Below are 26231 nucleotides of genomic sequence, written 5' to 3'. Positions count from 1 at the left end.
TAAATTTCGCTTGATCTCTGTCGCAGCGACATCGATCACCCGCGTCGTTTGTAATTCACAAACAAATTTGTATTTCTGCGATAAGCACCGAATTCGGCGGCAGAAAGCTTTAACCCGGATCCGTCTTATCTTCTTTTTTTTTTTTTGTGGCAATGAGACTGATTTGCATGTTACACTATGCATTAACTCATTCGCGAAAGATGAAGTTGTTAGGTTGATCAAATATGCTTTGCGTGGTACAGGAAAAATAAAATTAAACGAAGTCTCGAGATACAAGCATCGATAACGTCTAACTCTGTTTTCTTTCATTTTGAATTTAATTAAGCCGTGTTCATAAAAGTGTTGGATTTCTCCTTTCATTTATTTTAATATATATTTTATTCAATTCTTTTCAACAGACCGGCTTACACACGCGTACATTCAATGCGGTACTTACTCTCTCACTCTGTTCGTCTCACTCACTCCGTTCACATTCATACCAACTTATACAAAAATGATTTCCAACAAAATGTATTATGGTAATGATTGTTAGAATGATTCTACGCCAAACGAGTCACTCTTTGACCTCACCGTCGGCGATTTTGTTCTAAATGAAATATGTTGTAGTCCATGTGAAATTAGGGGGAGTTTAAGTCATCATTTTGCCGGTTTAGAATTTGTTTAAAAATTACAGGCCTTCATAGTTTGCAATTTTTGCGAAAATGAGCTTCACTTACGAATTTTTATCTCGGGAACTGTTTGTCCGATTGAGCTAAATATTTTTTTGTTTTATTCAGAAAGGATCGGGCTATTGCAAAATAATTTTTCCAACCTTGATAATTAACTTTATAATGTCGGAAAATGTGAACGAATTTTCAACGCGTAGGCAGCGATCTATGTCAATAATTTTCAGTCACGAATAGACTATGGATCTTTCAATAAATTCAGTTATACAAAAATTTTCCAACGCTTTCGAAACGTCTCTTGATCTATTCCATCCGCTTTATCATGCTAAAACGTACTTTTAAAAGAATGACTGATGCGAAAGCATATCGGTTTAAATGCTTTTTCGATCCTCTGTATTTCTCTCACAGGTTTCAGAAAAGCTCCACGTATCTTCGCAGCATTCAAATAACCTCGACACCATGTTCCCTCGCGAGCCAGTTCGCTTCGCAAATTCTTGAATGAAATCTTGTTCGACCCATCGGCCGGCGATCGTGTTAATAACGTACGATGTGCGAGGCTTTGCGGACCAACGGGTGAAATTTTATCGGTCCGGTGGCTCGTGAGCCAGGGTTGTAAAAAGGACGAGAAAATAGCGGCCATAAACATCGTTCTATCGGATCCGGCGAATAATCGTCCGCTGATTTCTGGTCACGTTCGCCTCGTTTCTCCAAACAAATCGGACGGTTTGTTCTCGTTCCGATAGGCTTGACGGTCGCCCACCGAAATTCCATTACAGTAGTGCACGGTTAAATTTACACCAGCACACGGGAGCTTAGCAGTTAAATTCCCGCGAGCGGGACATCCTTTTTTCACCCAAGAACTGACTCGTGCACGGTTCGATAAAGTGAGAGAATCGGTATAATGTTTATGTTGTTTCTCTTGCCTTCATAATTGTGGTAGCAATGGATAGCCGAGATTTTTTCAATTAAAATAAGCCCAAACACGATGTAAATCGGATTATTTTTAGCAATTCAAATCAGGCCTGCTCGAGCAGCCAATGCTCGAGCCGCTACCCCCACTACCGCGCTCACGCGAGTCATTTATGGGAGTGGGGGTCGCAGCGCGGTAGTGGGGATAGTAGCTCGAGGTCTGTTCCATATTAAATCAGCACAATTAGTCTGATTTACCTCGTGTTTGGACTCATTTTACTCGGAAGAATCTCAGCTATCCATTGGTGCTGCAATTACACTGTGTTACAGAAAAAATAACACAGTTCGCATTTTTTAAAGTTTCATAGTAAAACTTGAAAATACACTTTCCATGTTATCACTAGTATTTAACGCGCCTGTAGGATCAATAACGTCCACAATATTGACTCCGACAAAATTTTAATATGAAATCCGTATTTTTCCGTGTTTCTAATTTTTTACAAGACCAACCGAAAAATCGGAAAAAATTCTCGAACGTGTGGTTCGATATGATAAATGTGTCGGACTTCTTTTAGAATTTGTAGATGCGATTAAATATGAAAGATAGGGCAAACACTGATTTTTCCTTTTCCGTGGCTACCTTTACGGACGAGGTAGAGGGCAGAAACTTGGCAAAAAGGGTTCTTTATAAGCTTTCGAACGTGTCATATCCGACGAAAATCAGGCTGGGCCCTTTAACCGAGCACTGGTGCAGCACGTCGTGATCGACGACGTGCAAAGCGTGTAGTTGCACCGAATTAGTTGCCGCGTTCTCAATTACATCGGAGTGGCGACGGCTTTCTGTTTCTCTCGAAGTGCTCTTTGATAATCAGGAGAAAGTTGTGGCCCGATTAACGAACGAGCAATGGATCTCAGCGGCGCGTTCCCCGAGAGTCGGCACAAAAGAGCCAAAGAGAAAGAGAGAAAAATGGTGTATGTCCAGCGCGCGGCAATCCTAATAGAGTCGAGTACAAACGGGAAAGGGGGAGGAGAATAAAAAGAAGAAAGAAATAAGATAAAGGAATGAATGGTCACGGAGGAACAGAGAAGTAAATGGAAAAGTCTAAATAAAGCAACCGGGGTCGTCCAAAGGTAGAGCAACGGTCCGCGAAATACACAGGAAAGAGAAAATTGCGATTCACGAAGAAAAGGGACCGAGGGTGAAGGGCGCGGGCTGAATGAGAGTGTTGCCGCAAAAAGGGTTAAACCGTCGGGCAACGGGACGATCGCAGTTTGCGCCGTTTAATCCGACAGTTTGCGAATAAACAATGTATTGCTTTGATAAAGTCGTACGTTCGACTCGACCGCAAATTGCTGGCAGAAAGAGAGCTAATTATTCGAAGCCCGAGAGAAAGAGAAAACCTGTCCGCAGTTGTCGTACGAGACACCCGTTGCCATTTTCGTTGCGCCAGTCATTTCGTTTTATGAATGGATCCCGCCCCATAATCCTTATCGCGTGTATTAGCTTTAATCTTCCTGGCTAAATGGAGCTTTGCACAGGATTCGGCGCATTAACACTGACATCACTGACACCTGCGCCTCCGGTTCAATCGGATGGCCGAGATTCTCGACTCGCGAATTGCGGATCCGTGTCGAACGAATGAAATTACGTTTCCGTCGATGGAGGTTCGAGAAATGTTCGATTCGTTGAGGTTTATTCAACGCGGAATTAGTATTCCCTTTGATTCACCACCTCTCCGAAGATCGTATAACTGACAGAACTATGCGTTTTGATTCAAGATTTTCCAAGCCGATTTCCGTCCGAGGACTGTCGAGCGTCGAAGTAGTGGGGATAGTTCTGCGACTTTTATCAGCTAGGTACTTGTGACACGAATCGAGAAAAGACTGTATCTTGACTGAAGACGGCGGTGTTTCCCGATCGGTTATGTCCTAATACTGTTCTACAATAATATACAGAGTCACTAAGAAGGACCATTTGAAATAACTCACCCTACCGCGTTAAAACAGAAACGTCATTCAAAGTAAAATTCTAGCATATTAATAAAATATTCTGGAACATAGTGAGAATTCATTACGAATACGAAAACATAAACCGGATACCGGATTTACCCACGGCCAGAGTCGCCAGATTAGGGGAATCGACTCGAGTTGAGGGGGAGAAGTTACCCCCCATGTATTGATAAAGTTTTACGTATTTGAGTGTCTCTCTCCGTGCAACTCTTAGAAAGTGATCTAAACTGTCGTGGTATGTCTATTGTGGACAAATGCGTCCGCGTGGAATACACAGACGATTGTTGTAGATCAAGAGGACACGGATCAGCAATAATTAACTAGGAGAAATTGTGACAGATCTACTCGAGCCTACCGCAACGCGCAGCCTTCAATCTTGTTAAGTTATGGCAACTGCGCTACAGCCTGACGTTTATCATTGCCTGATTCGTGCACCGATTGCTCTGATACTACGAATAATTGTTCATCTTCCGAACAGGGGGGTGGGGGGTCCTACGCAGACGTTGGTAAATCTTGTCTGGCATGCAAATTGCGATCTGGCTTCTAAATGGCGGGGATATATTGTTGTCGCTTGCTGTAAATTTGGATTTCATCTCGAAGATGACAAAACTGTACAGATTAAAAATGGTCTGCTACAATTGTAAGAAACAGGGGTCAAATAAAATTGCCGTTCTTTGGAAAAATAATTTCAGAACGATGGAAATAATTTTGATATCATTGAATTCACCTTTGGCGCAGCTTAACGATCCGGTTATCACGATGATAGTATAGCAAATGTCCGAGTTATACGATTTTGTGACACTTTTATAGAACCCCTCTGTTTTCTCGCACGAAATATTTCTTCTGAAATTGAGAGTTGAACGTTATTGTTCGTACTCAGAAATCGGGAAACGTCGAAGTGGGCGGTAAAGATTAAGAAGCGGATAAGTTCGGACACCACGGTCAGCTTCGGGAGCAGGCTGGGGACGAGGCTGTAAAAAGACGCAAATTTTATTACGGTTAATAAGAACTTCGCGGCCCAAGAAATTTTACGAGCGCCGCCACTTTCGTGTGACTTTGCTGTTCGGATAGGTGTAACACGGTAATAAAACTAGGCCATGGGAAAATGCTGAAATAAACCGGGCTGACTGTCGTTTGTATGGTCGGATCATAAAGATTCACCGACGATAATGGATCGTGCGAATCTCCGAGATAAACATGTAAAACCCGTCCGCAGCTTCGATCGACGATACGTCGGAACATCATTTTGCATATTTATTATCGCGTAAACTTTCCTCGAAAGCGTATAAACTGACGGAGAGATAAAAAAAAATGCTTCAGAGTAAAGGGTAAACCAAAAAAAAAAAAAATCAGAAGAGCGAAACAAAAGCTGAAGTTACTGTTGGGATTTCACGGTATAATAACTCAACTGGTGTAATACACTTTATTCTATACCGCATGTGACGCCATAACCTCAACTTTGTACTCTGCTCTACACCAGGCCCGGCCAACTTCTTCCCGCTCTCTCTTGGTTCCCCCACTCACAACTATTTCCTGCGTTGAATCACGTGACCGCATGACCGCATGACTGCAAATACATGCGTATACATCTATACTCCACAGGAGTTTGGTGGGGAGCAACCAGGAGTAGGGAGAGGAGTCGTCTGCGGCTCGCGAGCCGCAAGTTGCCCGGGCCCAGTGTCACCAGATGAGGGGAGGCAGCACGAATTGAGGGGAAATTGAGGAGTTAGTTACGACGCAGACGCACAAGCGAGGACAAGAACAGAATTGTAATATATGGTAGTGAGAATTGTAAGGTGTAGTATATTCTTTAAAAATTGTCACGTGACCTCGCTGCCGCAGAATGGGGGAGTAGCACGGTAGAAGGGGAAGTTAGAGTGGAGAGACAAGTCTTAATCTCCCACTAGGGGCGTGGCTCATGCGATTGCACGTCTTAACCCTTTGCACTCGAAACTATTTTAACTCTGAAACGAAATATTTCTTCCGACCTAGAATATTTCCCTTGTATATATTTTCTGTTTCGTGTTATACATACGAATATGGTGCGATTTCCTCGTACAATACTGAAGTGTTTAGTAACTTATTAAGTACGAACAAATTGAATAATGTAAAAAATATTTTCAATAACGATAGAGCAATTTTTAGTGGTGCCTTACAGTGGCCATTCGAGTGCTAAGGGTTAACAGTTACGAGCACTTGAATATTAGGTGACGGGGCGAATTAGCGCTTATAAATTGCAGAGAATTCAATTTTTCCGTTTTACTAATATCGCCAGACAATGACTACATTTTGCAAGCCCTAGTTTTCAACCCGTGGCTCATGCGATCGCACGTCTTAACAGTTACGATCACTTGAATATTAGGTGACAAGGGGCGAATTAGCGCTTATAAATTGCAGAGAATTCAATTATCCCGTTTTATTAATATTTCAGCGCTAATTCGCGGTTGTCATGCCGGCGGACACGAGTGTGTTCTCGAGTTATTACGCGTCCACGGTCTCCGCGACACTTCCTCGAACGCGTAGAATAATTTTTCTACGATGTTTGTTTTTAATTAGTCCGCGACATCGCGTGCGCGCACGAGCGAAACATAAGCATAGTTGGAACGAACGGGCAAAAGAGAGCAGCAGAATTTATTATGCTCGGAAGTCCGAAATTCGCGGGGAAATGGGGAGTGGAAAAAAAAAATGGTACTGCGTGGCATGTCCGGCCGGCGGACAATGAAATCACGCCCGGCAAGTTGCGGCGTGTGACGTCGTGTTTTAATTACGAAAAACCACGGGCGCGAGGGGGAGGCCGTTCACGCGCCCACAATAAAATATTGAATATGATTTCGCGCGTTAGAAGTCGCCGACAATTATTTTACACTCCTCGACAAAATGATACACCCCGCGATAAAACTGTCAAACGTTTAAGAAAACGAATGAATAAGCGTGTATTGTAGTGAGAATTTTCGTTTTCCTGCATTCCCGTTGTTATTGTTTATTACCGTGTTGTACCCCACTCCACGCAGTTCTAGCCACGGTTCCAGGAAACTTAAAATAAATAATTAATAAAACTGTAAGACAGTACAGAGTTTACTCGGTATATGTCCAAAACACGGGTCTAGCCACGGACATATATCGGCCAGGAGACACACGCGACCTTACACTCCTCAGGAACCGAGGTCTTTCGAGCTTAGGGGCTCCTCACAGTGGGGATAATTCCGCGACGTTTATCATCCAGGCCTTGGCGACATATATAGAGAAATCACTGTGTTCATATCTCATATCAACATTTTTGATATACATATGTTTAGTATTCAGTTTTATATTAGTATACAGTCATTACTCTATACTCGCGTGCATTAATTTTTAAAGGTTTTGTCAACTTTTGTCAAATCAAGTAATATTAAGCCTAAGAAACGGTTAAGGAAATGTACACTGAAACACTGTATTTATTACACAGGCAAGGCGAATAGTGTCTGATCAATTTTCGCTATTAATTATCATTGTAATTGTACTAAAGGCGAATATATCTTGTTATTAATGGTAGGTAGTATGTTGCTTACTAAGAAAGCCAGTGAACTCTATTTACCAGCAGGTTCCTCCTTCCCGTGTCGCAACAATTACGGTACGTTTCATTGAGAAATGCTACGTCTTGGAGAAGTTGAAGACAGCACACGTGTGCTATCATTTCGTCCAGTAGTATGTTTTATAACACGGCCAGCCCCGAGCAGAGGGGCTGACGCTGATTTCGAATCGAGTTCCTTTTTTTACCCCTTGATTGTTCAAACTTGTCCGCGCCGGTGAATAAAAAGACAGCGTTCCTAACGAGGAACTTTTGTTTGCCGTTTTATTCGCCTGGACGGCGAACAAAGGACAGAGCGTCTCTCGGCCGACGCGACGTCACGCGAAAGTTATTTTTAAGTTCGATTCTCCAGTCGCATATCCTATATCGCGTTCTTTCGTTTCAAGTGTTGTACCGTAACGTAACCGTGCGCCCACGTTCGATTTGTTTACGCGGAAAATTTATTAATAGTGACGACGGAACAACGAGAGAGTACAGTGCACGGGATATTAATCGCACTCTAGATCCCAGATGTTCAGGCGAATTTACGTTTTCGGGGATGCAGACGGTGAAACCGAAGCTATTGGTTTTGAATAGTTTATGTGGTACTGTGAATTGTTCCGTACATTATACGCAGGCGAAGATCCGCTGTTGATTAATAAGAGCGGAGTAGTATACGGAGTCATGCAGACATACTACAGTTGTATTATCAAAATACCGCAAGACTGCAGATCTATATATATATATTGTAAAATAAAAATTTGTTCCATCTATTACAAAGACTAAGAGCCACTCATTAATTTCTAGTTGTAACATTATTGAGGGAAAGTATTTTAATTTAGGCCCGCACCTTGGCTTACATCCAGCCTCTAATCAGCCTCAGATCTTTATATGAAATCAAAAATTTTTCCATCTATTACAAAGACTAAGAGCTACTCATTAATTTCTAGTCATAACATTAATATTTTTTACTCATTAATCAGCTACTCATTAATTTCAAGTCATAACATTAATATTTTAATTTCGACCAGCGCCTAGGCTTCATTCAGCCTCTAATCAGCCTCAGATCTTTATATGAAATAAAAATTTGTCCATCCGTTACAAAGACTCGGAGATACTTATTAATTACTAGTTATAACATTAATAAGGGAAAGTATTTCAATTTAGACCAGCGCCTAGGCTTCATTCAGCCTCTAATCAGCCTCAGACCTTTATACGAAATAAAAATTTGTTCCATCTGTTACAAAGACTAAGAGCCACTCATTAATTTCTAGTTGTTACATTAATAAGGGAAAGTATTTTAATTTAGGCCCGCACCTAGGCTTACATCCAGCCTCTAATCAGCCTCAGATCTTTATATGAAATCAAAAATTTTTCCATCTATTATAAAGACTAAGAGCTACTCATTAATTTCTAGTCATAACATTAATATTTTTTACTCATTAATCAGCTACTCATTAATTTCTAGTCATAACATTAATATTTTAATTTCGCTTCTAGGCTTCATCCAGTCTCTAATCAGCCTCAGATCTTTATACGAAATAAAAATTTGTTCCATCCGTTACAAAGACAAAGAGCTACTGATTAATTACCAGTTATAACATTAATAAGGGAAAGTATTTCCATTTAGTACAGCACCTAGGCTTCGTCCAATGAAAAAGTGCGTTCAATAGCTACGTCAAAGCAATCATAATAAACGGTTCATCCGTTCCAGTGAGGTATCTGCACACGCCAAAAAAGTGCGCGCGCTGATTATGAGTCTCTTATGCAGATTTTACGCAAATTGCCCGAATACGTGTTAAACGGAACGCGGCGAAGAATATGACAGAGTTTAATCAAGCTCGCACTTCATTTATAAACATCTGGCCCTCGTTTGGCGAAATAAATTCTTTGGTGGCCCCGTGTTGTGCGGGACAATCTCTGAAAGCGGAGAACACGCTGCGGACACGTATTCACGGTCCGGTGATTATTTTCAAGAGCGTTTATACGATTCCCGACGCGCGAAGTCGAGGGCCAAAAGTGCTGCAGAAACGGTAACATTTTACCGATACGTTTATGCGACCCACTTTCGACGCGTTTCGACGAAAGGACAGCCTTCACCCGATTCGCGGAGAGGCCTCGTTACTTTTGCCCCGGACGGGTATCCCCGTGAATCTCAGATTTCCTCGGCATTCATCCGGCCCCTTTCCATTCTACAGTCACGGAAACTTAAGACGCCGCTCGAAAAGTGCTTCACGATCGACACTCTCCAGCCTCCCCTCCCGGAACCTAACGTCGAAGACACTCGAAAGCGGCGGAGTGTCTCGTATTTCCACTCGACACGACGTTGCGCTTTTTTGAATCGATCCCCGCGTCACTATACCGTCCATCATTTTCCTCATAATCCCGAGGTACGAATGACCGGAGAGGTTTCGCAGTTCAAAAATGAAAGACTCCATTCAAACTTTCCGCGAACATATTATATGTATGCAGAAGTTTTAGTCTTCTTCAATCGTGCGAATCTTTGTGCAAAATAAAAACTGTTTCCGGTAATTGCGAGACATTCGAACCAAATACAGTGATTTCTCTATATATGTCGTCAAGGCCTGGATGATAAACGTCGCGGAACTGTCCCCACTACCGCGAGGTATACCCACGAAGAAAGTGTAAACATAATACGGGTCGGTTTCTCCTGGACGATACACGTCGCTGGCAATACCCGTGTTGTGGACATATATCGAGAATTCCCTGTAGCTATTTATTACTCTCTTTAGTGGTTCTATTAAGTTGTAAGAAATATGTACTGTGCGTTCACTGGAAGATGGCAGTGAACTTGTTGGTACCACGTGATATCCCCACCTCGCGCGACACGTCTTCCGCTATTGGCCGAATCGCTTGGCAAAGACAGTAAAGTAATTACAGTCTTTCCTCGATATATGTCGCAAATCTAGACCCCACTGCTGCGGGGTATACCCTCTGAGGGGCCAAGAAGCTAGAGACGGTACGTGACCCCTCACGGGGGATACCCCGCGGCAGTGAGGATAGTTCTGGGACTTTTATCGCGTAGGCATTTGGGACATATATAAAGTAACCACTGTATATACCTCAACATTTTTTCCTTAGCATTGAATACTCTTTCAAATCATGTATATAAAAAACATTCATTCTGATACGAAACCTAAAGGTCACCTTGATATCTCAGATTAATTATATAAATATATTGTTTACTGTCTTGAAGTCCATTATTGCTGTAGAAAAATAGCAATCGGCAACGTTCGTGGGAGGTCGGTTAAGACGAGACCGGACAATAGGGAGTCCACTGTGCATCAACACGAGTAGAATGACATTTATTATGTGCCAAAATTTTTTAGGGCTCCACTCAGAGTTTTAGGACTTCGCTCAGAGCTTCGCACACAGACGAATCATTTACAAGACATAATGTTCCGTTGTATGCCTCTGGTCCTTTGTTGGGGGTAGGTGTTCCGCGTGTTTTTGGTTAGCGGGGACCGTGCCTGTGCAGTCTCTTTTGCCTAACAGTACCTCCCATCCAAGGATCATCCAAAAAGGGTCAGCCAGCGGAACAGGACATCCAAGTAGGAAGTGGCCTAAAGAGGGGCGACGGTGCTGATAAACGAATGCAAAGCGAGAGGGAGAGGGTGAAAGAGCGGAAGAAGGAACGGAAAGGGAAGAGGGGATGGAGGATGAGCACTGGTAAGTAGCATCCGGAAGGTTGACCTGACGGTACACGCCGGCCATTACCGTCCGACCGAAAGAGAGAAGCAGGAAGAGACTGGCCTTTGCATAACGTACACCCGACTTACCCGCCGGGAAAACGTATTACTGCAATTTCACATGCAAAACTTATTACCTGAAATTGTCTGAAAATTGCGCGCGAGACCCTTTCGGCCCACGTCCCGTTCCGTCACGGCTCGCCCCTGCTTTGCAACCCTTCGCACACTACATTCCGCTGCCTTTTAAAGTAAACAGCCGTTTAGGTTCCGCCGTTCAAGGCGCGTAGAACGGAAATGAGCGTGTCTTTGCAGATACCGTTCGCGTTCCCATCGACAACCCTTTATCCCGGCTACAGTTGCCTCGTTGTTCCTGGCGAACGCGTTTTACGTTTCGTTTTTGACGACGCGACGAGCCGCTCCCGACGTGAGTGATCTCTGTAGAAATTGCACGGTTTATACCATCTTAGAAAGAACTAGAGACGGTGTTAAAAAGAACCATTCAATATTTATGTGGGTAAGATCTCAGAAATGCCCCTCCCCCAAATTTTATGACACCTGTTATAGATGTACGTCATTCTATGCTCGGTTTGATGTGCTGAATACGAATATAGTCCTCTTTCGATTTAAGACGATGACTCGAGACAGCTTTACCTCCAGATCGACCCCCCGGTGGGCGTGGCTGGGACCACGTCCACAGTCCCCTCCGTGTGGTTTAAACCAGGCCCCCATATTCCCCTACGTCGTGGCTTAAACCAGGCCCATATTCCCCTACGTTGTAGCTTAAACCACGCCCACAGCTCCCTCCGTCGTGGCTTAAACCACGCCCACAGCTCCCTCCGTCGTGGCTTAAACCACGCCCACAGCTCCTTCCGTCGTGGCTTAAACCACGCCCACAGCCCCCTCCGTCGTGGCTTAAACCACGCCCACAGACCCCTCCGGATCGTGGTCCCCTGTACCCTCTCTGCACAAAACCTACCCTAACAAAACCAGTAGTCGTTTGAGAACCCTACCATCGCTGACAGTTATGCTTGTGTCTGTGTCGCAGATGCACACTTATAGACAGGTTTTTTTCCAAATCACTTGTAATTTCAAGAGTGCCTCTAAACCAAATTGAATTTGTAACAGTCCATTTGATAGATCATCCAAAGAAAATACTTTGTGTCAATTTTCAACCTTATATGTCGACAAGAGGGTGGCAAAGTAATGGGGTGACAAAGAAAATTAGGTTTATCCGTAGTTTCCCTTATCCTCCTCCATTGAAAATTCTGAAAAAAATCAGGCATATTTTAGCTATTAGAATGCACATCTATGAATTTTTTCAGAATTTTTAGCTTCGAAACCAAATTTTAAAACGTAAAAAAAATTGAAATTCCGATTTCTTGTACAAGTTATGAGATGCTAATTTTACATTTCTACAGTTTCAGCGTCTCGTTATGGTTATTAACATATATTTGTCTCAGATTTTTCGAAATGTTAAGTTAAAAAAACCAAAAACCGCTATTTTTTACCTCGCCAGAATTATTTCTGCTGAACAAACACACCCTGTGATTATCGTGGTTGAAGCATTGACAATTTCTCGAGAATCTGAAATTCAGTGTTAAAATACTTGTCGTATCCACCGTAATTCGTGGATGCGCAAGCGCGGGCAGTAGTCCGGTTATTGCATTATTCGTCCGTGGTTCAGTTGATCCTTAGCCAATTAAACGAAAGAGAAACGAATGGACAGGGAATCGATGTCGAATGAAGTCACTTTCGATGAGGTTTCCCGGATACTGAAAGAGACATAAGCCTGATATATTTAGCGGGATCCGATAAGTCTTCTCGCACGGTTTCGAGACAAGGGGTGCAACGTAGTCGCAGGGTGGCACGAAGGGTTGCCTTTCCCTCTGGGAACGGCAGCGTCTGACCGTTTGATTACCCACGTTATACCCTCGAGCTGGTAATTACCAGTCGAACGCGATATTCGTCACGCCATCTGTCCTATCTCAGGAGGTCGTCTTGCCTCTGAGGGGGAAAAAAATGCCGGCACGACCTGTTACAGGGTGCAGCGAAGTTCATCTTGATATGAGAAAATCGAACGGGACAAGTTCATCCTCACCGTCGCGTTTTTTCAGGAAATTATCAGGAAATTTCCAACGATAGCAAAGCGTCAATTTTGTCGGATTTCGAACTGGTCTTACAAGGGATACACGCCGATTTTTTATGAAACTTTGGGAAGAGCTGGTTATTAGAAAAATATTGGACACATATTTTTTTATTGGCCGTCGTCCACGTTAAAGGGGTGAAAACAGTCCTCAAAGTTGGGGGTCACTTATAACGTAATTAAGTTAACACTAGGTTTACGGAACACTAAAAGTGTCTATTACTTTATAAAAATACCAAGATTGTGTCTATCCAAATTTTTAGTCATTTTTGACAGCATATACCCGAAGAAAGACATTTTTTTAATAATTCCTGATAGATGCATCTCTACAATCTCGATAATCACAAATTAAAAACTGTAAACCTAGTGTTAATTTCAATTTCATTTCACTGCGAAAGATCTAGTAGTGTTCCTGAGATAATGACATTACAAAAATGTAGCAAGTTAATTCAGTGATTTCTCTATATATGTCGCCAAGGCCTGGATGATAAACGTCGCGGAATTATCCCCACTACCGCGGGGTATATATACCTCACGAGTAACACGGGTATGTCTCTTGGACGACGCTGTCAAGAGTCGTGTTGTTGACATATATCGAGAATTCACTGTATTCTACGAACCAATACACAAAAAGAAAGCCACGAATCGCGTGAAAGCTCTTGTTCACTGATCGGGAAACTATGCTAGCATAGATCCAAGTCTATCAAGAGGCCGGTGTGAATAAGGTGCGTTGTCAACGGACAAGTTTTTTCTCGGTGTAAGGTCGATCGTACTTTGAGTCCGGATGGCATCAGCAGCATTCTTTCGTGCCCGACCATAATTCAGTCTGCGGGGTTGGTATCGAGCTTTCATTTTTATGTGCCCGCACGAAATGGAACAGCTACGCATCGGAAAAGGTCGATGGAACCTCTCGTTCCGCGTTGTCCTTTGGATTCCACCGGAAAAATAACGGTACGCGCAAACACGCAACGGTTCGCTGTCGTTATATTTTTTTTTCTTTTTTTGTTTTTGTTTTTGCGGTGCAGGGATCGATCCTACTCGTGGCAGGTTGGTTCGATGGATCTCTCGTGCCGTACGCTTCGCCGGCGGTTATGAATGCGTCGGGTTTCTGGTTTTAAAGCGACCATTACTGGCAACCGCGCCGGCCGATCGATACAGAAGTCGAATCCGTAAGAATATTTCGTCCCTGTGACGGTATTCCCGTCACAGAATCGGTGCGCCGCGGCTCTATAGATCCAAATAAAACGTCGAAAGCGTGCACAATAGTTGTGCCGATAAAGGAATTTGGAGTAAATCCCTTTCGAACCGCTCCGGATAGATTCGCGTTCGCTCGCGCTATAGAAATTTTCGGAATGCCAATCAAGAGACTCTGCGTGCTCCGATTCATAATCCAGATGACTGTACACTTCGAACACGGCCGTTCCGACAATGGCGATTAAGTATTTTCAAATACGATCCGATGATTACGAGAACACTGCCGGGATCGAACGAGTCTTTCGCGTGCATCGTAAATTCGAAATTTGGAAGGAAACGCGTACGGCCAGGGTAAAAAGTATTCGTGCACCACTTTGAAAACGAATAATTCTTTTAAATGTCGACCAAGCAGAATTTATTTGAGATTTTAGAAAGATTAGTTTTAGTTTAGTTTTGTTAGCGATCGCAATTGCGAAGAAAAATGTGAAGATCACGATTTTTAAGCTTTTTATCTGTGCCTGTAGTGAAAATTTAAAACGTGTCTTTTGTAAATCTATGTAAGGTATGTACATGTACGAAGTTCCATTGAAATCGGTAAGTTGTAAAAATCTTTGAATTTAGGGTTTGTAAGAAATACGACAAAAATCGATTTTTTGAACCAGTTACGCGAAAATCTTCCCTTAATAGGCTTTTTAATGATTGAACAGTATGTCAAAGAAGCTCAATAATTGTCGTTTGAATAATAATCTCAGAAGAACTTGTTACGTTATATTAATTTTAAAAATTTCTTGAATTATGAATGAAATTGTCGCCGCTTTTGAACAATTCATTGACAAATTCTCAACTGTATATCTTCGATTTTATAAAAAAAACTGGTAGCAAATTGCCAATAAGTAAAGCTCGGCTTAAGCTTGGCAAAGTTGATCGGCTTACTGGCCATGTACCGGACGCAGAAATTTTTACTAATTGCTTTGCAGTTGAACGGGTTCTCTTGCTCCAGAATTTTCACTTGTCACACTGTTGTTTAATATGATTGAGAAGGGTTCTTAATTAATAAGGTTTCCAAAGTGTTTACTCCAAGGAATAACACGATATCGTGGTTCGACCTCAAAATTATCGATTACAGATTGAAGGCTATCGAGTTTAATTAATTTGGGATCTGCTAATGATCTGGGAGCCGCGCGTTGTAATTGCAACAGTTGCAATTTCAGGGTTATTCTGATAATATTGTTCCAATAGAATATTCGATTGTTCACAGTGCATATTTTTTCAATAATCTGCACTCTGCTTTAACTGTTCAAAATGTATTGTAAAAAATTATCGGAAACTCATTGATCACATGTCACATAGACTGTAAGTAACAGTAACTTTTAACTACAGATAACAGTAACTTTTAACTACAGATAACAGTAACTTTTAACTACAGATAACAGTAACTTTTAACTACAGATAACAGTAACTTTTAACTATAGATAACAGTAACTTTTAACTATAGATAACAGTAACTTACAATTGCAAATAACAGTAACTTACAATTGCAAATAACAGTAACTTATACCTGTAAATAACAATAATAAAATCCCATATTCGGTAAACAAGCGTCACTAATTAATAAAGAATATTAATTATGTAGACTGCGCCAAACTGCTGATATTTGATTACTATCTCTAAATTAAATAAAAAATGCAGAAGCCAATTAAATGGAACGGGGTGTAACAATCACGACGTCGTATTTTACATAAACGGAGCCAATTTAATTTTTACGCCCATTGTTATTTAACTCTCTTGCGCACTGTTCAGGAAATTTGGACATTTATATTTTGACAATGAAATTGGGACACGGTGGACAATCGATTATGGAACTGTCAACGTTCAGTTAATGTTTATATTTCAGCAAGAAAAATTGTGATCGAAAGCAACGGTCTGTTCGCGGTCAGGAAGTAATTCATCAAATTGATGAATTCATCATATTACGATTGGTTGAAGTTTGAACATTGCAATTACGAATGCAATAAAACAAGAGACTCCGGGATCAACGAACGCGTTTCCGATTCTGCACTGTCCGCGACGACGAGGGAAATCGTTTAATTCGCACCAACAAAAATCTTTGATCTTCGAATATCGCGGTCACGGGGTGCCGGTGATCAAATCAGAGAACCTAGCGAGTACGCTAAACAGTTTAATCGTTTAATCGAAAGGGTTAATCCACCGGGCGGAGTAAAAGCTTCGCGGGGCACGGGCCCGAAGTTGCTATTTGTCTGTATTTCACGCGCGGCCGAACGGACGGAACGCACAATCCCGATTATCGCTACGCGACTGGTCACCGTCAGTTTATTCCGTAGTTTAATTCAATTCCTAATATCGAGCTCTCCCACCAGCCGGCAAAAACTGATTAATTAAACACCGGCGTTCGCGGCGCGGCGCGGCGTTAACGCTCTAATAATAATTCCGATTATAGGACTAATCGCGCGATGAAGATCGGCCGCATTCGTTTGCCGGTTATCTGCGGTGGCACCGTGAAAAGCCGGCGCTAACTCACTGGATCACCGAGCGCTTAGAAATTCCAGGAGCGGGACCGTTTATCGCGTACGCGACTCGCATTATCGCCGGGACTCGCGTGCAGTCCGCCGCGGCGCTAATTAAAAACAAAACCGGCCGAGCGATAAGGTATTCGCGATGCAAAATAACGGAGACAACGCTGACGCCCCGCCGCGCCGCGTCGCGCCCGGCGAGATTTTCCAGTAACCGGGCGACCAGTGCATCTCTCTCTCTCTTTCTCTCTGTGCTCATTTGCAAACGATCCGAGCACTGCCGCGTCGCGGCGATGCGGATGCGGCTTGTTTCCCGGGGGAATTGCGAGATTAAAAGTGCGGAAAGTTCGCGCGGCAATTTTACACCGCCCAGGAAGCCGGGAATTAGGATCCCCGGCGCGGTTTAACGTACCGAAACGGCCGCCGCGCCGCACATCGCGCGCAGGACAAATTTGCGCTGGTCACCTTTGACGCGAAATTAGAGGGAACGGCGGAATTTTTCCGCGAGCCGCGCGAATTCGGACGCGTCGACCGCACGGAAAAATATCCGCGAATAAATTTAAAACAGCAAACCGCCGGCTCGATACGCCGGACCGAACGATTTTAATTTACCGGGTCATTGTTAGCCGTGGCGCGCGGCCTCCGTAATTTTCCACGGGAATGCAACGCTTAACGAAATCTGGATACCGATTCTAATAGCCGGGAGGAGCGTAACGAGCGCGTTTCACAGTTTACGACACCGCGTTCCAGATAAATACGTAGATGTTTCATAGCGCGGCGACCGCAACGATAGTTTATCGCGCCGGCCGACGATACATGCGCGGAATTGTCCGTTAGTGTTCGCGCCGGATAATTAAAATCCCGCGGGAATTTAATGGGTCTTTAACATTCTCTTGGGGCTGTTTCTCGAGTTTTAGGCGAATGGGAGAACGATCGTACCGATCGAGTAGGCGTCCTGTGTTGCGAGGTTTCGGGAAGATTTCCGCTGAGTCACCGGGGGTGCGTTCGCGGATTTAAAACAACCGGTAGCCACGCGTGAACGGAGATACGCCCGCGTAAATCCAGGGTAAGCCGGCCCCGTCCCTGTTTTCGACTCGAAGTCGTTAACCGACCGGTGATGTAACCCGCAGACGCGCAGGCGCGCGCGCGCTCCTCGCCAACAAATAAATTCTGCGGCTTGGCATCGGGAACAGGGGCGACTAGGACGAAAATTGTATCCGAGAGCGGTGATCTCGAATGGAATACAGTATACGGAATCGTCCCCGATCAAATTAGGCGATGTTATGCTCGCGAACGTTACACCGTGACCCTCCCCTCCCCTTCTCCCGTCCCACGCGCCAGATAAAACGCGCAAGACGAGATTCCGTGTATTTAGGGGATGATCCGTGGACACATCTGTCTCGTAAGGGATGATGCTCCCGCCTAGGGTTCCCCCAGGGGCCGGTGAAAGACGAGTCAGCCCTGAATCGCGGTTAGTCAACCGAGTCAAATGAGCAAACTTAAACAGATTATACGCCTGTTGGCCGATACGTCGTCACGGCGAGGGCGCCACCCCAAATTCACGCTGTGCCGGCGACAGATGCACCGACTAATTTCCATCCCCTCCCGTTCGTTTTTTTATTGCTCGTTTCACGACACCGACCAGAGGAACACGGATCAACCGATAAAGCGGTGAATCGTTTTTTCTTTTTTTTTTTTTTTTATATATAGCGGAACTTTGCATTATCGATTTAAGTTATCTCTCGATATGGATTATTATTAGGGCGTGAGGTACCCACCGTTCGATCACGTTCGGAAGCTATTTTTATTTATTGACAAAGTACGGAATTATATTCGAGTAATTCCTGATTACTAGACTGCGGATTTTATGCATTTATGAGGAAAATTGGTAGGCGTATTTTCAAACAGTAGAAACATTAGAAAAATTTTATAATATTGTTACATTATTTTCAACCTATTAAACACATTAGGAAAGAAAATTTCTATTTCACTCCAGTCTGTTGCAATTCAGGTGAAAATTTTTTATTTTGCGCTAAGATCCATAGTCTACTGATTACAAATAGCTACTTTCGAGTCACAGTTATGTTTTTTATTCTTTTAAATCATCATCAGCGTATTTCTTAAGACCCATAGATTTCGAGAAGATTTTACATTTATTTTAGTCGGTGAGATGATTAATATTCTCATTCTATTACGTTGAATTTAATTAAATGATCCAAAATATGATCAAAAAGTTATATTTAATATTTTGTTCAAAAACCTCAAGCGAAAACGTTGATGCTTTTACTCCAGTAATTCATCAATTTCTCGCATATTAAGTTTAGTGTTTAAAGTCGGTTTTAAAACGAAAACTCGTTTAATTTTTAAGCGCAGCTGTGTTATAGCAACCGCGTCAGCTCATTCGAAAGTTCGAGCCGAAAACCGTGTTACATGTGAATATTATCAGAGGAACTGGAACAGGTCGCCTAACTACGTAACCCGTCGCGTTTTCGAATAGACTAGAATAGCACTGTAAGCCTGAATTAACTCGAGTTGATGAAAATTTCACGTTGCACTCTAAATCGATAAGTGTCATCTACGTTGCATCTCAACTTTAAATGGTTATGCCAGTTATTGTGCGACCACCTGCCTTTCATTTTCTCATTATTTTTGTTATGGTTCGAACGGTTGAAAAATACGAGATATTCAATAATGTTATAAAATTATGCTCTTTTTAAAAATTTGATGTCTTACTGTACGATGTTTCAATAGTATTTGCTAAAAAATCGAGCCGAGTATCCTAAATTACCTCCACGAGATTTTATTTAATACAAATTTATTGAATTTTACATTAGACTAGATAAAAAATGTCCTCACGGATGCAAACTTTGATGAAATCAATTTTTGAAAAAGTCCCAGAGCTATTCGAACTCGGACACATAATTTTTTATCCTTTTTGTTCATAAAGAAAGGAATCTTTATGCAAAATAAAAAATATTTGCATCGATTGCAAGACACTGGTGCGAAACGAAAATTTCTTTCTTCTTTTAATTATTCTATTAAGCTAAAACCAATACGCCGGTGACCTTAAATCTTTTTAATACGTCCACTGCTTTAAATTTTGCTTAGCTATTTTTGTCATAAATGCATAAAGTCCGCAGTCTAATCATTAGGCACAATATTGCCGAAATTGGTTCAGTAGATTTCCGAATATTTCTGACAGCAATTTCGAAAATTGGTTTAGAGCTTCAATGATCGTTTACCACTATGCAACACGACTGCATTTTCCAAGCTGTAAATCCATCCCTTTTACGAGCGTCCAAATAAATCTTTGGTGGAGTGTTCCAGAAGGATCGCACCAACCTGCCGACGCAATGTATCATTTTTAAAGTATCGATTATTCTTACCACGGTTATGCTGGCCCGTAAGCGTTGTTGTGCGCACATTCGACGCGGCAGGATCGTTCGCGCAGCTATTAAACGTTCGACGAACCACGTGGTCTCGAGTGGCGCAGATTACTAAACGGAAACGGCGGAATTATAATTGCGCGACGGGTATTCGAGTCCGAGTACACGCAGATACGGAATACCATGTTTCGGTAGAGAAATTCAGTTTCAATGGTGTCCGTTGCCGCTGCAGCTTTGATAGAGTACGTACTTAGCGAGCTTTGTTCCTCCGCGAGCGAGTCATAACCGCAGATGCACCTAGCCTACCGGGGAATCGCTCGACAAACCGGGTCAGGAGAGAATGATAAAGTTTATTCTGAACGCTGGCGAGATGCGGGCCGCATTGTTCCCGTCGGCGATTTCGGAAACGCCGCATTATTTCCTCGTTCCGGAACGGTACGAAAGAAATGCGGGAAGGCGCGAGTTATCTGGCCCATCTTCGCGGCTCTCTTCAACACGTTGATCGGTGGCCACAGGAATTCGGTAATATCAAACAATAAACCTGCGAACTACGTACAAGGTGTCACAAAATTATACGTCGCGGACATCATAGCGCGATTCTACACCCCCGATTTAGTGGAAAATGACATAAGAAACACCCCCGCAAAATTGACCTTCAGCGTGAAAAACAAGGTAGAAAGAAAACCAAAATTTTTCACACAAACATAATTTTTTAAGGGAACGGTTGAGTTGCGACCTATGGGTTCCTCTTACAAAGTTAGTCCAGGTCCCCGTGACCAGTAGAACACGATTTTTTAAAAATTCGATTTTTTTTACCTTGTTTATCATGTTCAAGGTCAATTTTGCGGAGGTGTTACGTCATTTTCGACCAAATCGGGGGCGTAGAATCGCGCTATGGTGTAATTCCGACCAATTGAAATGTTTTCAAAAATGTTTTTTCACGTCATGCAGTGAACTAATTGATCTATCTTTAAAAAAAAATTCCAGTCGAATGGTTCGATATTTAAAAAGTTATCGTCCTATCAAAAGTTGCCGAATATTACTGTGGAGGACTGTACATGTAGTTTCTTCGCGGCCAGTGGGCCCCTGGGCCCCTGGGACACCACAAGCCCCCGAATTTTGCATCATTTAGTTTTTGAAATTTACTACTGGACGCGAGGTGTATGGATTGAATATCCTGGGATTTCTCTATTTATGTCGCCAAAGCCTGCATGATAAACGTCGTGGGCAGTGGGGCCCTGGGAAACCATAAGCCCCCGAATTTTGCAGCATTTATTTTTTTGAATTTATGAGAGTTTTCTTGCAATTATTTTTAACTAGAGTTTCAGGGCCCCAAAATTTGTACCGCTCGGGGTCTCCACTTGACTTGAGCCGCCACTGGTTGCGGGGTGTATGGATTGAATATCCTGGGATTTCTCTACATATGTCGCCAAGGCCTGCATGATAAACGTCGCGGGCATTGGGGCCCTGAGATACCATAAGCCCCCGAATTTTTCAGCATTTATTTTTTTTAATTTATGAGAGTTTTTTACAATTAAATTTAGTTTTCTTGCAATTATTTTTAACTTGAGTTTCAGGGCCCCAAAATTATTACCGCTCGGGGTCTCCACTTGACTTGAGCCGCCACTGGTCGCGGGGTGTATGGATTGAATATCCTGGGATTTCTCTACATATGTCGCCAAGGCCTGCATGATAAACGTCGCGGGCATTGGGGCCCTGGATACCATAAGCCCCCGAATTTTGCAGCATCTGTTTTTTTTTAATTTATGAGAGTTTTCTTGCAATTATTTTTAACTTGAGTTTGAGGGCCCCAAAACTTTTACCGCTCGGGTTCTCCACTTGACTTGAGCCGCCATTAGTCTCGGGGTGTATAGATTGAATATTCTGGGATTTCTCTATATATGTCGCCAAGGCCTACATGATAAACGTCGCGGAATTATCCCCACTACCGCGGGGTATACCTCGTGGGGGCTCTAGAAGCTCGAGAGGCCTCGGCAAACATAACACGGTACGGGTATATGTCACCTGGACGATACATGTCGTTGGAGCGACCAGTGTTTTTGACATATATCGAGAGTGCAGTATATATCTGTTTGAAAAAAGCCGACTTTTTTCACGAAATGCCACTGAATTCGATTCTAATGGTCGACTGTTCGTATTGAACGGGGGCGCCCCTCTCGTCGTTGTGCTTCCGTTCAGGATCGTTAATTGCGGTCCCGTCGTATTTTAGTTTCGATACCGATACATTCGATGCTCGGCCATTGGGCGTTTTTGTCGTCCGCGGATAAGTTCCACGGGTCGACAGGCCGCCGCGTCGATCGGTTCGAAATTCTCCTGCCGCGTTTTTGCCGCGCGTTTTCCGGCCGCGTCTTCCTATTAATCAACGCGCGCGGCGAACGCGCTCCGCGAAAGTTCCGCGAGCTAAGCTATCGGCGAACGGTAAATCAAAAGAATCGACGAGTTTCCGCGCGCACCGCGGCCCGAGATGGATAGGGAACGGTGGCAAAGCAAAGACACCCAAGTTTCGTTAACATCCCGCCGTCGTCGTAAATTGCGGTCGCCGAACGGCCGGATATTGAGCACACGTGCAAATCAAACCGTGAGAAATTGTTACCATAACTCACTGGAAACTGATTTTGTGAGCGCCTGGTGTCAGCGCGGCGAAAGACAAATTAACTAATTATTACGTTACCAATTCCGATACCGCTCTCGCGATAACAACCATCGTTTTTCGGTTATTAGATTGAGGATCTTTGTGCAAAATAAAAATTGTTGGTGTCGGTTGCAAGAAACGGTGACCATGTAGAGTAAGGGACCCAATTACTGTGCCTATATTAATTATACTTATTTTTAAAGCATAATGAATATTAAAAAAGAGATACATAACATATATATATAGTAATTGTGCTATAGACGTGCTAGAAGATGGTCTGGATCACTTGAAGTATTAATAATTAGGGATTTTATCTGAAATCTTAAAATAAATTTGCGGATTTGTAAAAACAAATTAGTACCAAACGGAAAACAGTAAAAGTATTGTCACATTATTTCCCTAGCCTATTAGGTCCATTAAAACGGGAAACAAATTTTTACTTTACTTTGGTTGGTTGCAATTAGACAATTTTTATTCAGCACAAAGATCCACCGTCGATTAATAATGTATAAATCGTACTGGGTTCGAAGAAATGTAACTTGTGATGGAAGATTGTGGTTATAAAATTCTTCTGGAACTAGTTTAGAAAGAACTGCTTCGCCCATTTTCCACGATTTTCCTTCGTACAGTGATCGCGCAGTATAATATTCCCTTCTTCGCGAAACAGTGAACTATGCGGTCGAAATGCGATTGAGGGGTGAGAAGGAAATTTTCGTTTTGCGCCTGGCACCCGAATGCCTGTCCCGTCGGGGCACGTTTTAGGCGACGAGTCATTTTCTTCGTATACATAACTGCGATAGTATTGCGTTACCCTGCGCGAGGGATCAAAGGGACAGAAAAGGGAATAGGATATGAAGCGCACTTCTCGTTGCGTTCCGCCTTCCTCGTGACCTCACATATTCTGTTTGTGAATTGAGGAAAATTCGGTAAAAGATCGAGCCGCATCCCGTCGTAAAATTTTAACGCTTCTTTTCCTATTTCAGGATCGCCGGCTAACGGAATTTCTCTCTGAACTCGATTAGGCTCGTCGATTTCAGCAATAAACTGAGCCCCGACGGTTCGCAAACGGGTGCTTGTTTTCTATTTTTCTTTTAATCTCTGATAACATCATTTTCCATTGTTAACTGCTTCTCACACCGTGACCATACAATTATTTATTTTTACTTATTTATTAATGCTTTGAACCGGATGGTCAACTTAGCACATACAATGTTGTCACGTGTAGTTTAGGTGTTACATTTTTTCTAAATTCTTAAGGAGTTATCAGTTTCAAATTAAAATAACTCCCAAACTAATCATTTTTCGACATAGGTTAATACCTTATTATGGAGAATAAAAAGCTGCATCGATTCCATTTGAAAAATCAAAGTTGACCTTCATAAGTCCTTGACGCGTCCACCTGAAACAAAAACTAATAAGACTCTCGAAACGATTTAATCACCAGGCAAATATTTCTCTCTGTGAACAATAATAGTAAGGACGTAAATCAAGGTGACAATATCTGGTGTCCCACCCTGTATACGTACACGTACACGTTCGAGCCACGCCACCGAGAAACAGAACGTCGACAATAGCAGAACGAATTCCAGAATCACGGTAAATTGCAAAATCTCCCGGCGGATAGATGCTCGTCCAGATTTTTCGCGAGCTTCCCGGAACACGTTGAACACTTCTCGCATGAAACCCGCGTTCTCCGGCGTTTCCGGTTCTCCCACTCCCGGAGCCACCTTGAATCCCGAAAAGTCATACTTTTTCGAGTGCCGGACACTGTTGAAAAGTTAATACCGCGTCCATTTTGCTATAACGCCAACGGGAGGAGGAACGCGGACGCAACAGCAGCGACGGGAACAACGAAGAAGAAAAAAAGAAAAGCAGAAAATATGAGAGAAAGAAGAAAAAAATGGCGGTTATATACAGCCTGCTGTTTCTTTCGCGTACGCGCCGCGCCTGGTGAATTGCTTCGTCGGAGAATTAGGACGAGGCGCGCGCTTTCGCGTTCACGTTCGTCCGTTCAATTCTCGACCGTTATCCGGTTTATTGAATTACGTTAACGAACGATCGTCGCACGACGATCGAACGGGCTGGACAGCACTGACGACTCAAATTTTTACACCTGCAGGCTCGCGTGATTTTCCGAGCACTCGAACGGAAGACATATAGTGTGCGCGCAGAAGTGTCATAAAAGTCCGCGTCCGCGGCGAGTTTCCGGTTCCTCCTCCCGCCGGATGCGAGCCTAACCATAGTGGTGTCCCGATCGAAGAATTCGGTGACGCATAAGAAATATCGATACGAAGTTTCCGGTGAAAAATATTCGAGAATAATTGCTTCCTCGTTGTGTACAATTTGATACAGTGAATTCGCGATATATGTCACCAACACGGGTCTCTCGAAACATAATCGCCCAGGAGACACTATTATTCTTTGATCCACGCTGAAGGTGATACCCTACTCGTATTATGTTTACACACGAGCCCCCCTCGCGGTAGTGGGGATAGCTCTGCGACTTTTATCATCCACGCATTTGCGACATATATCGGGAAAAGTCTATATCTCGTTTTCGAGATCTTTTGAAGGACTCGTTGACGGGTTTGCCGTGGGAAGGATTTGTTGTGACTCGGGACAAGCCTAAATAAAATTATGGGACTTTGATGAAAGAATAATGACGTGGTTGTACCGTGTACGCGCCAAGGTACGGTTCTTAAATTATAATTACGCGCTGGAGTCTTTCTTCCTTCGTGGTTTTCACTTAATTTTTCTTTCATTTCCCGGAGTCGCGCAAGGAAATTGCCGTTTTGCTTGTGCAACCTGTATCCCGGGAACCGTGGCACAGGTTCGACGAGCAGGGGCGTGTTGTTGTATTTGTTTCTGAAAATTGCGGAAGGGCACACGGTTCAGCCTGCAAAAGGGACCTCGTGTTACGCGAGTAACGTAACAACGCGGTCGGATAATTTGTATTTATGTCAAAAGACACGGACGTCGTTATCGGGCCGTGCAGTTGGAAGCTGCGGTCAGGAAACTCGGGTGCAGCGGCCAATCGGCTACCCGTTGCGGAATCCGTTGTCGGATCCAACGAGAAGTAGTCCAATTACTGGCCGGGAGAATTCATCTGAAAATGATGCAACGGGAACTACGCTAACAAATTCGGACGGTACGAAATTTCGGGATTGATGATGGAACGATCCGAAATTGTAGTTGTCCCCGTCTAATTCTCTCCGAAAGGTTCGCCCGACAAGTAAATCGAGGGCCCCGGAAATTCGGGGAATTATTACTTGCGCGAATTAATTGGTCCTCCGAAATTGTAAAATAATCTGCAGCATTTCCGGAGACAGAAAAATATCCTTCGTTTTCAAAAAAGTCGTATGTCTCATTTAAGAGGAGGTTCCGGTCCAGCAAGCTAAAAAAAGATGATCATTTTCAGGAAATTTTCGAAATAAATAAGGTAACGATCTGTGAGTTTCGGAATTTGTTGTACAGGGTGCCTGT

The 26231-nt window shown here is 43.1% G+C and overlaps 1 protein-coding gene across 2 annotated transcripts in view; it reads left to right on the top strand.

The window, feature by feature from the left end:
* LOC143361776 (zwei Ig domain protein zig-8) overlaps positions 1-26231 on the top strand; it is a 134278-nt gene that overhangs the window by 16980 nt on the left and 91067 nt on the right. Inside the window, exon 1 of one of the 2 annotated variants that reach the window (XM_076801408.1) lies at positions 10765-10821. The exons of the other annotated variant lie outside the window; for it this stretch is intronic. The gene's annotated coding sequence lies outside the window, so the exon portion shown is untranslated. Of the gene's footprint in view, positions 1-10764; positions 10822-26231 lie in introns of those variants that run through there. 2 annotated transcript variants of the gene reach the window in all.

This window comes from Halictus rubicundus, chromosome 15 (assembly GCF_050948215.1).
Source record: "Halictus rubicundus isolate RS-2024b chromosome 15, iyHalRubi1_principal, whole genome shotgun sequence".
In the NCBI taxonomy this organism is placed as follows: domain Eukaryota; kingdom Metazoa; phylum Arthropoda; class Insecta; order Hymenoptera; family Halictidae; genus Halictus; species Halictus rubicundus.
The sequence above is the reverse complement of the archived record's forward strand: the minus strand, read 5'-3'. Positions and strand labels throughout refer to the sequence as shown.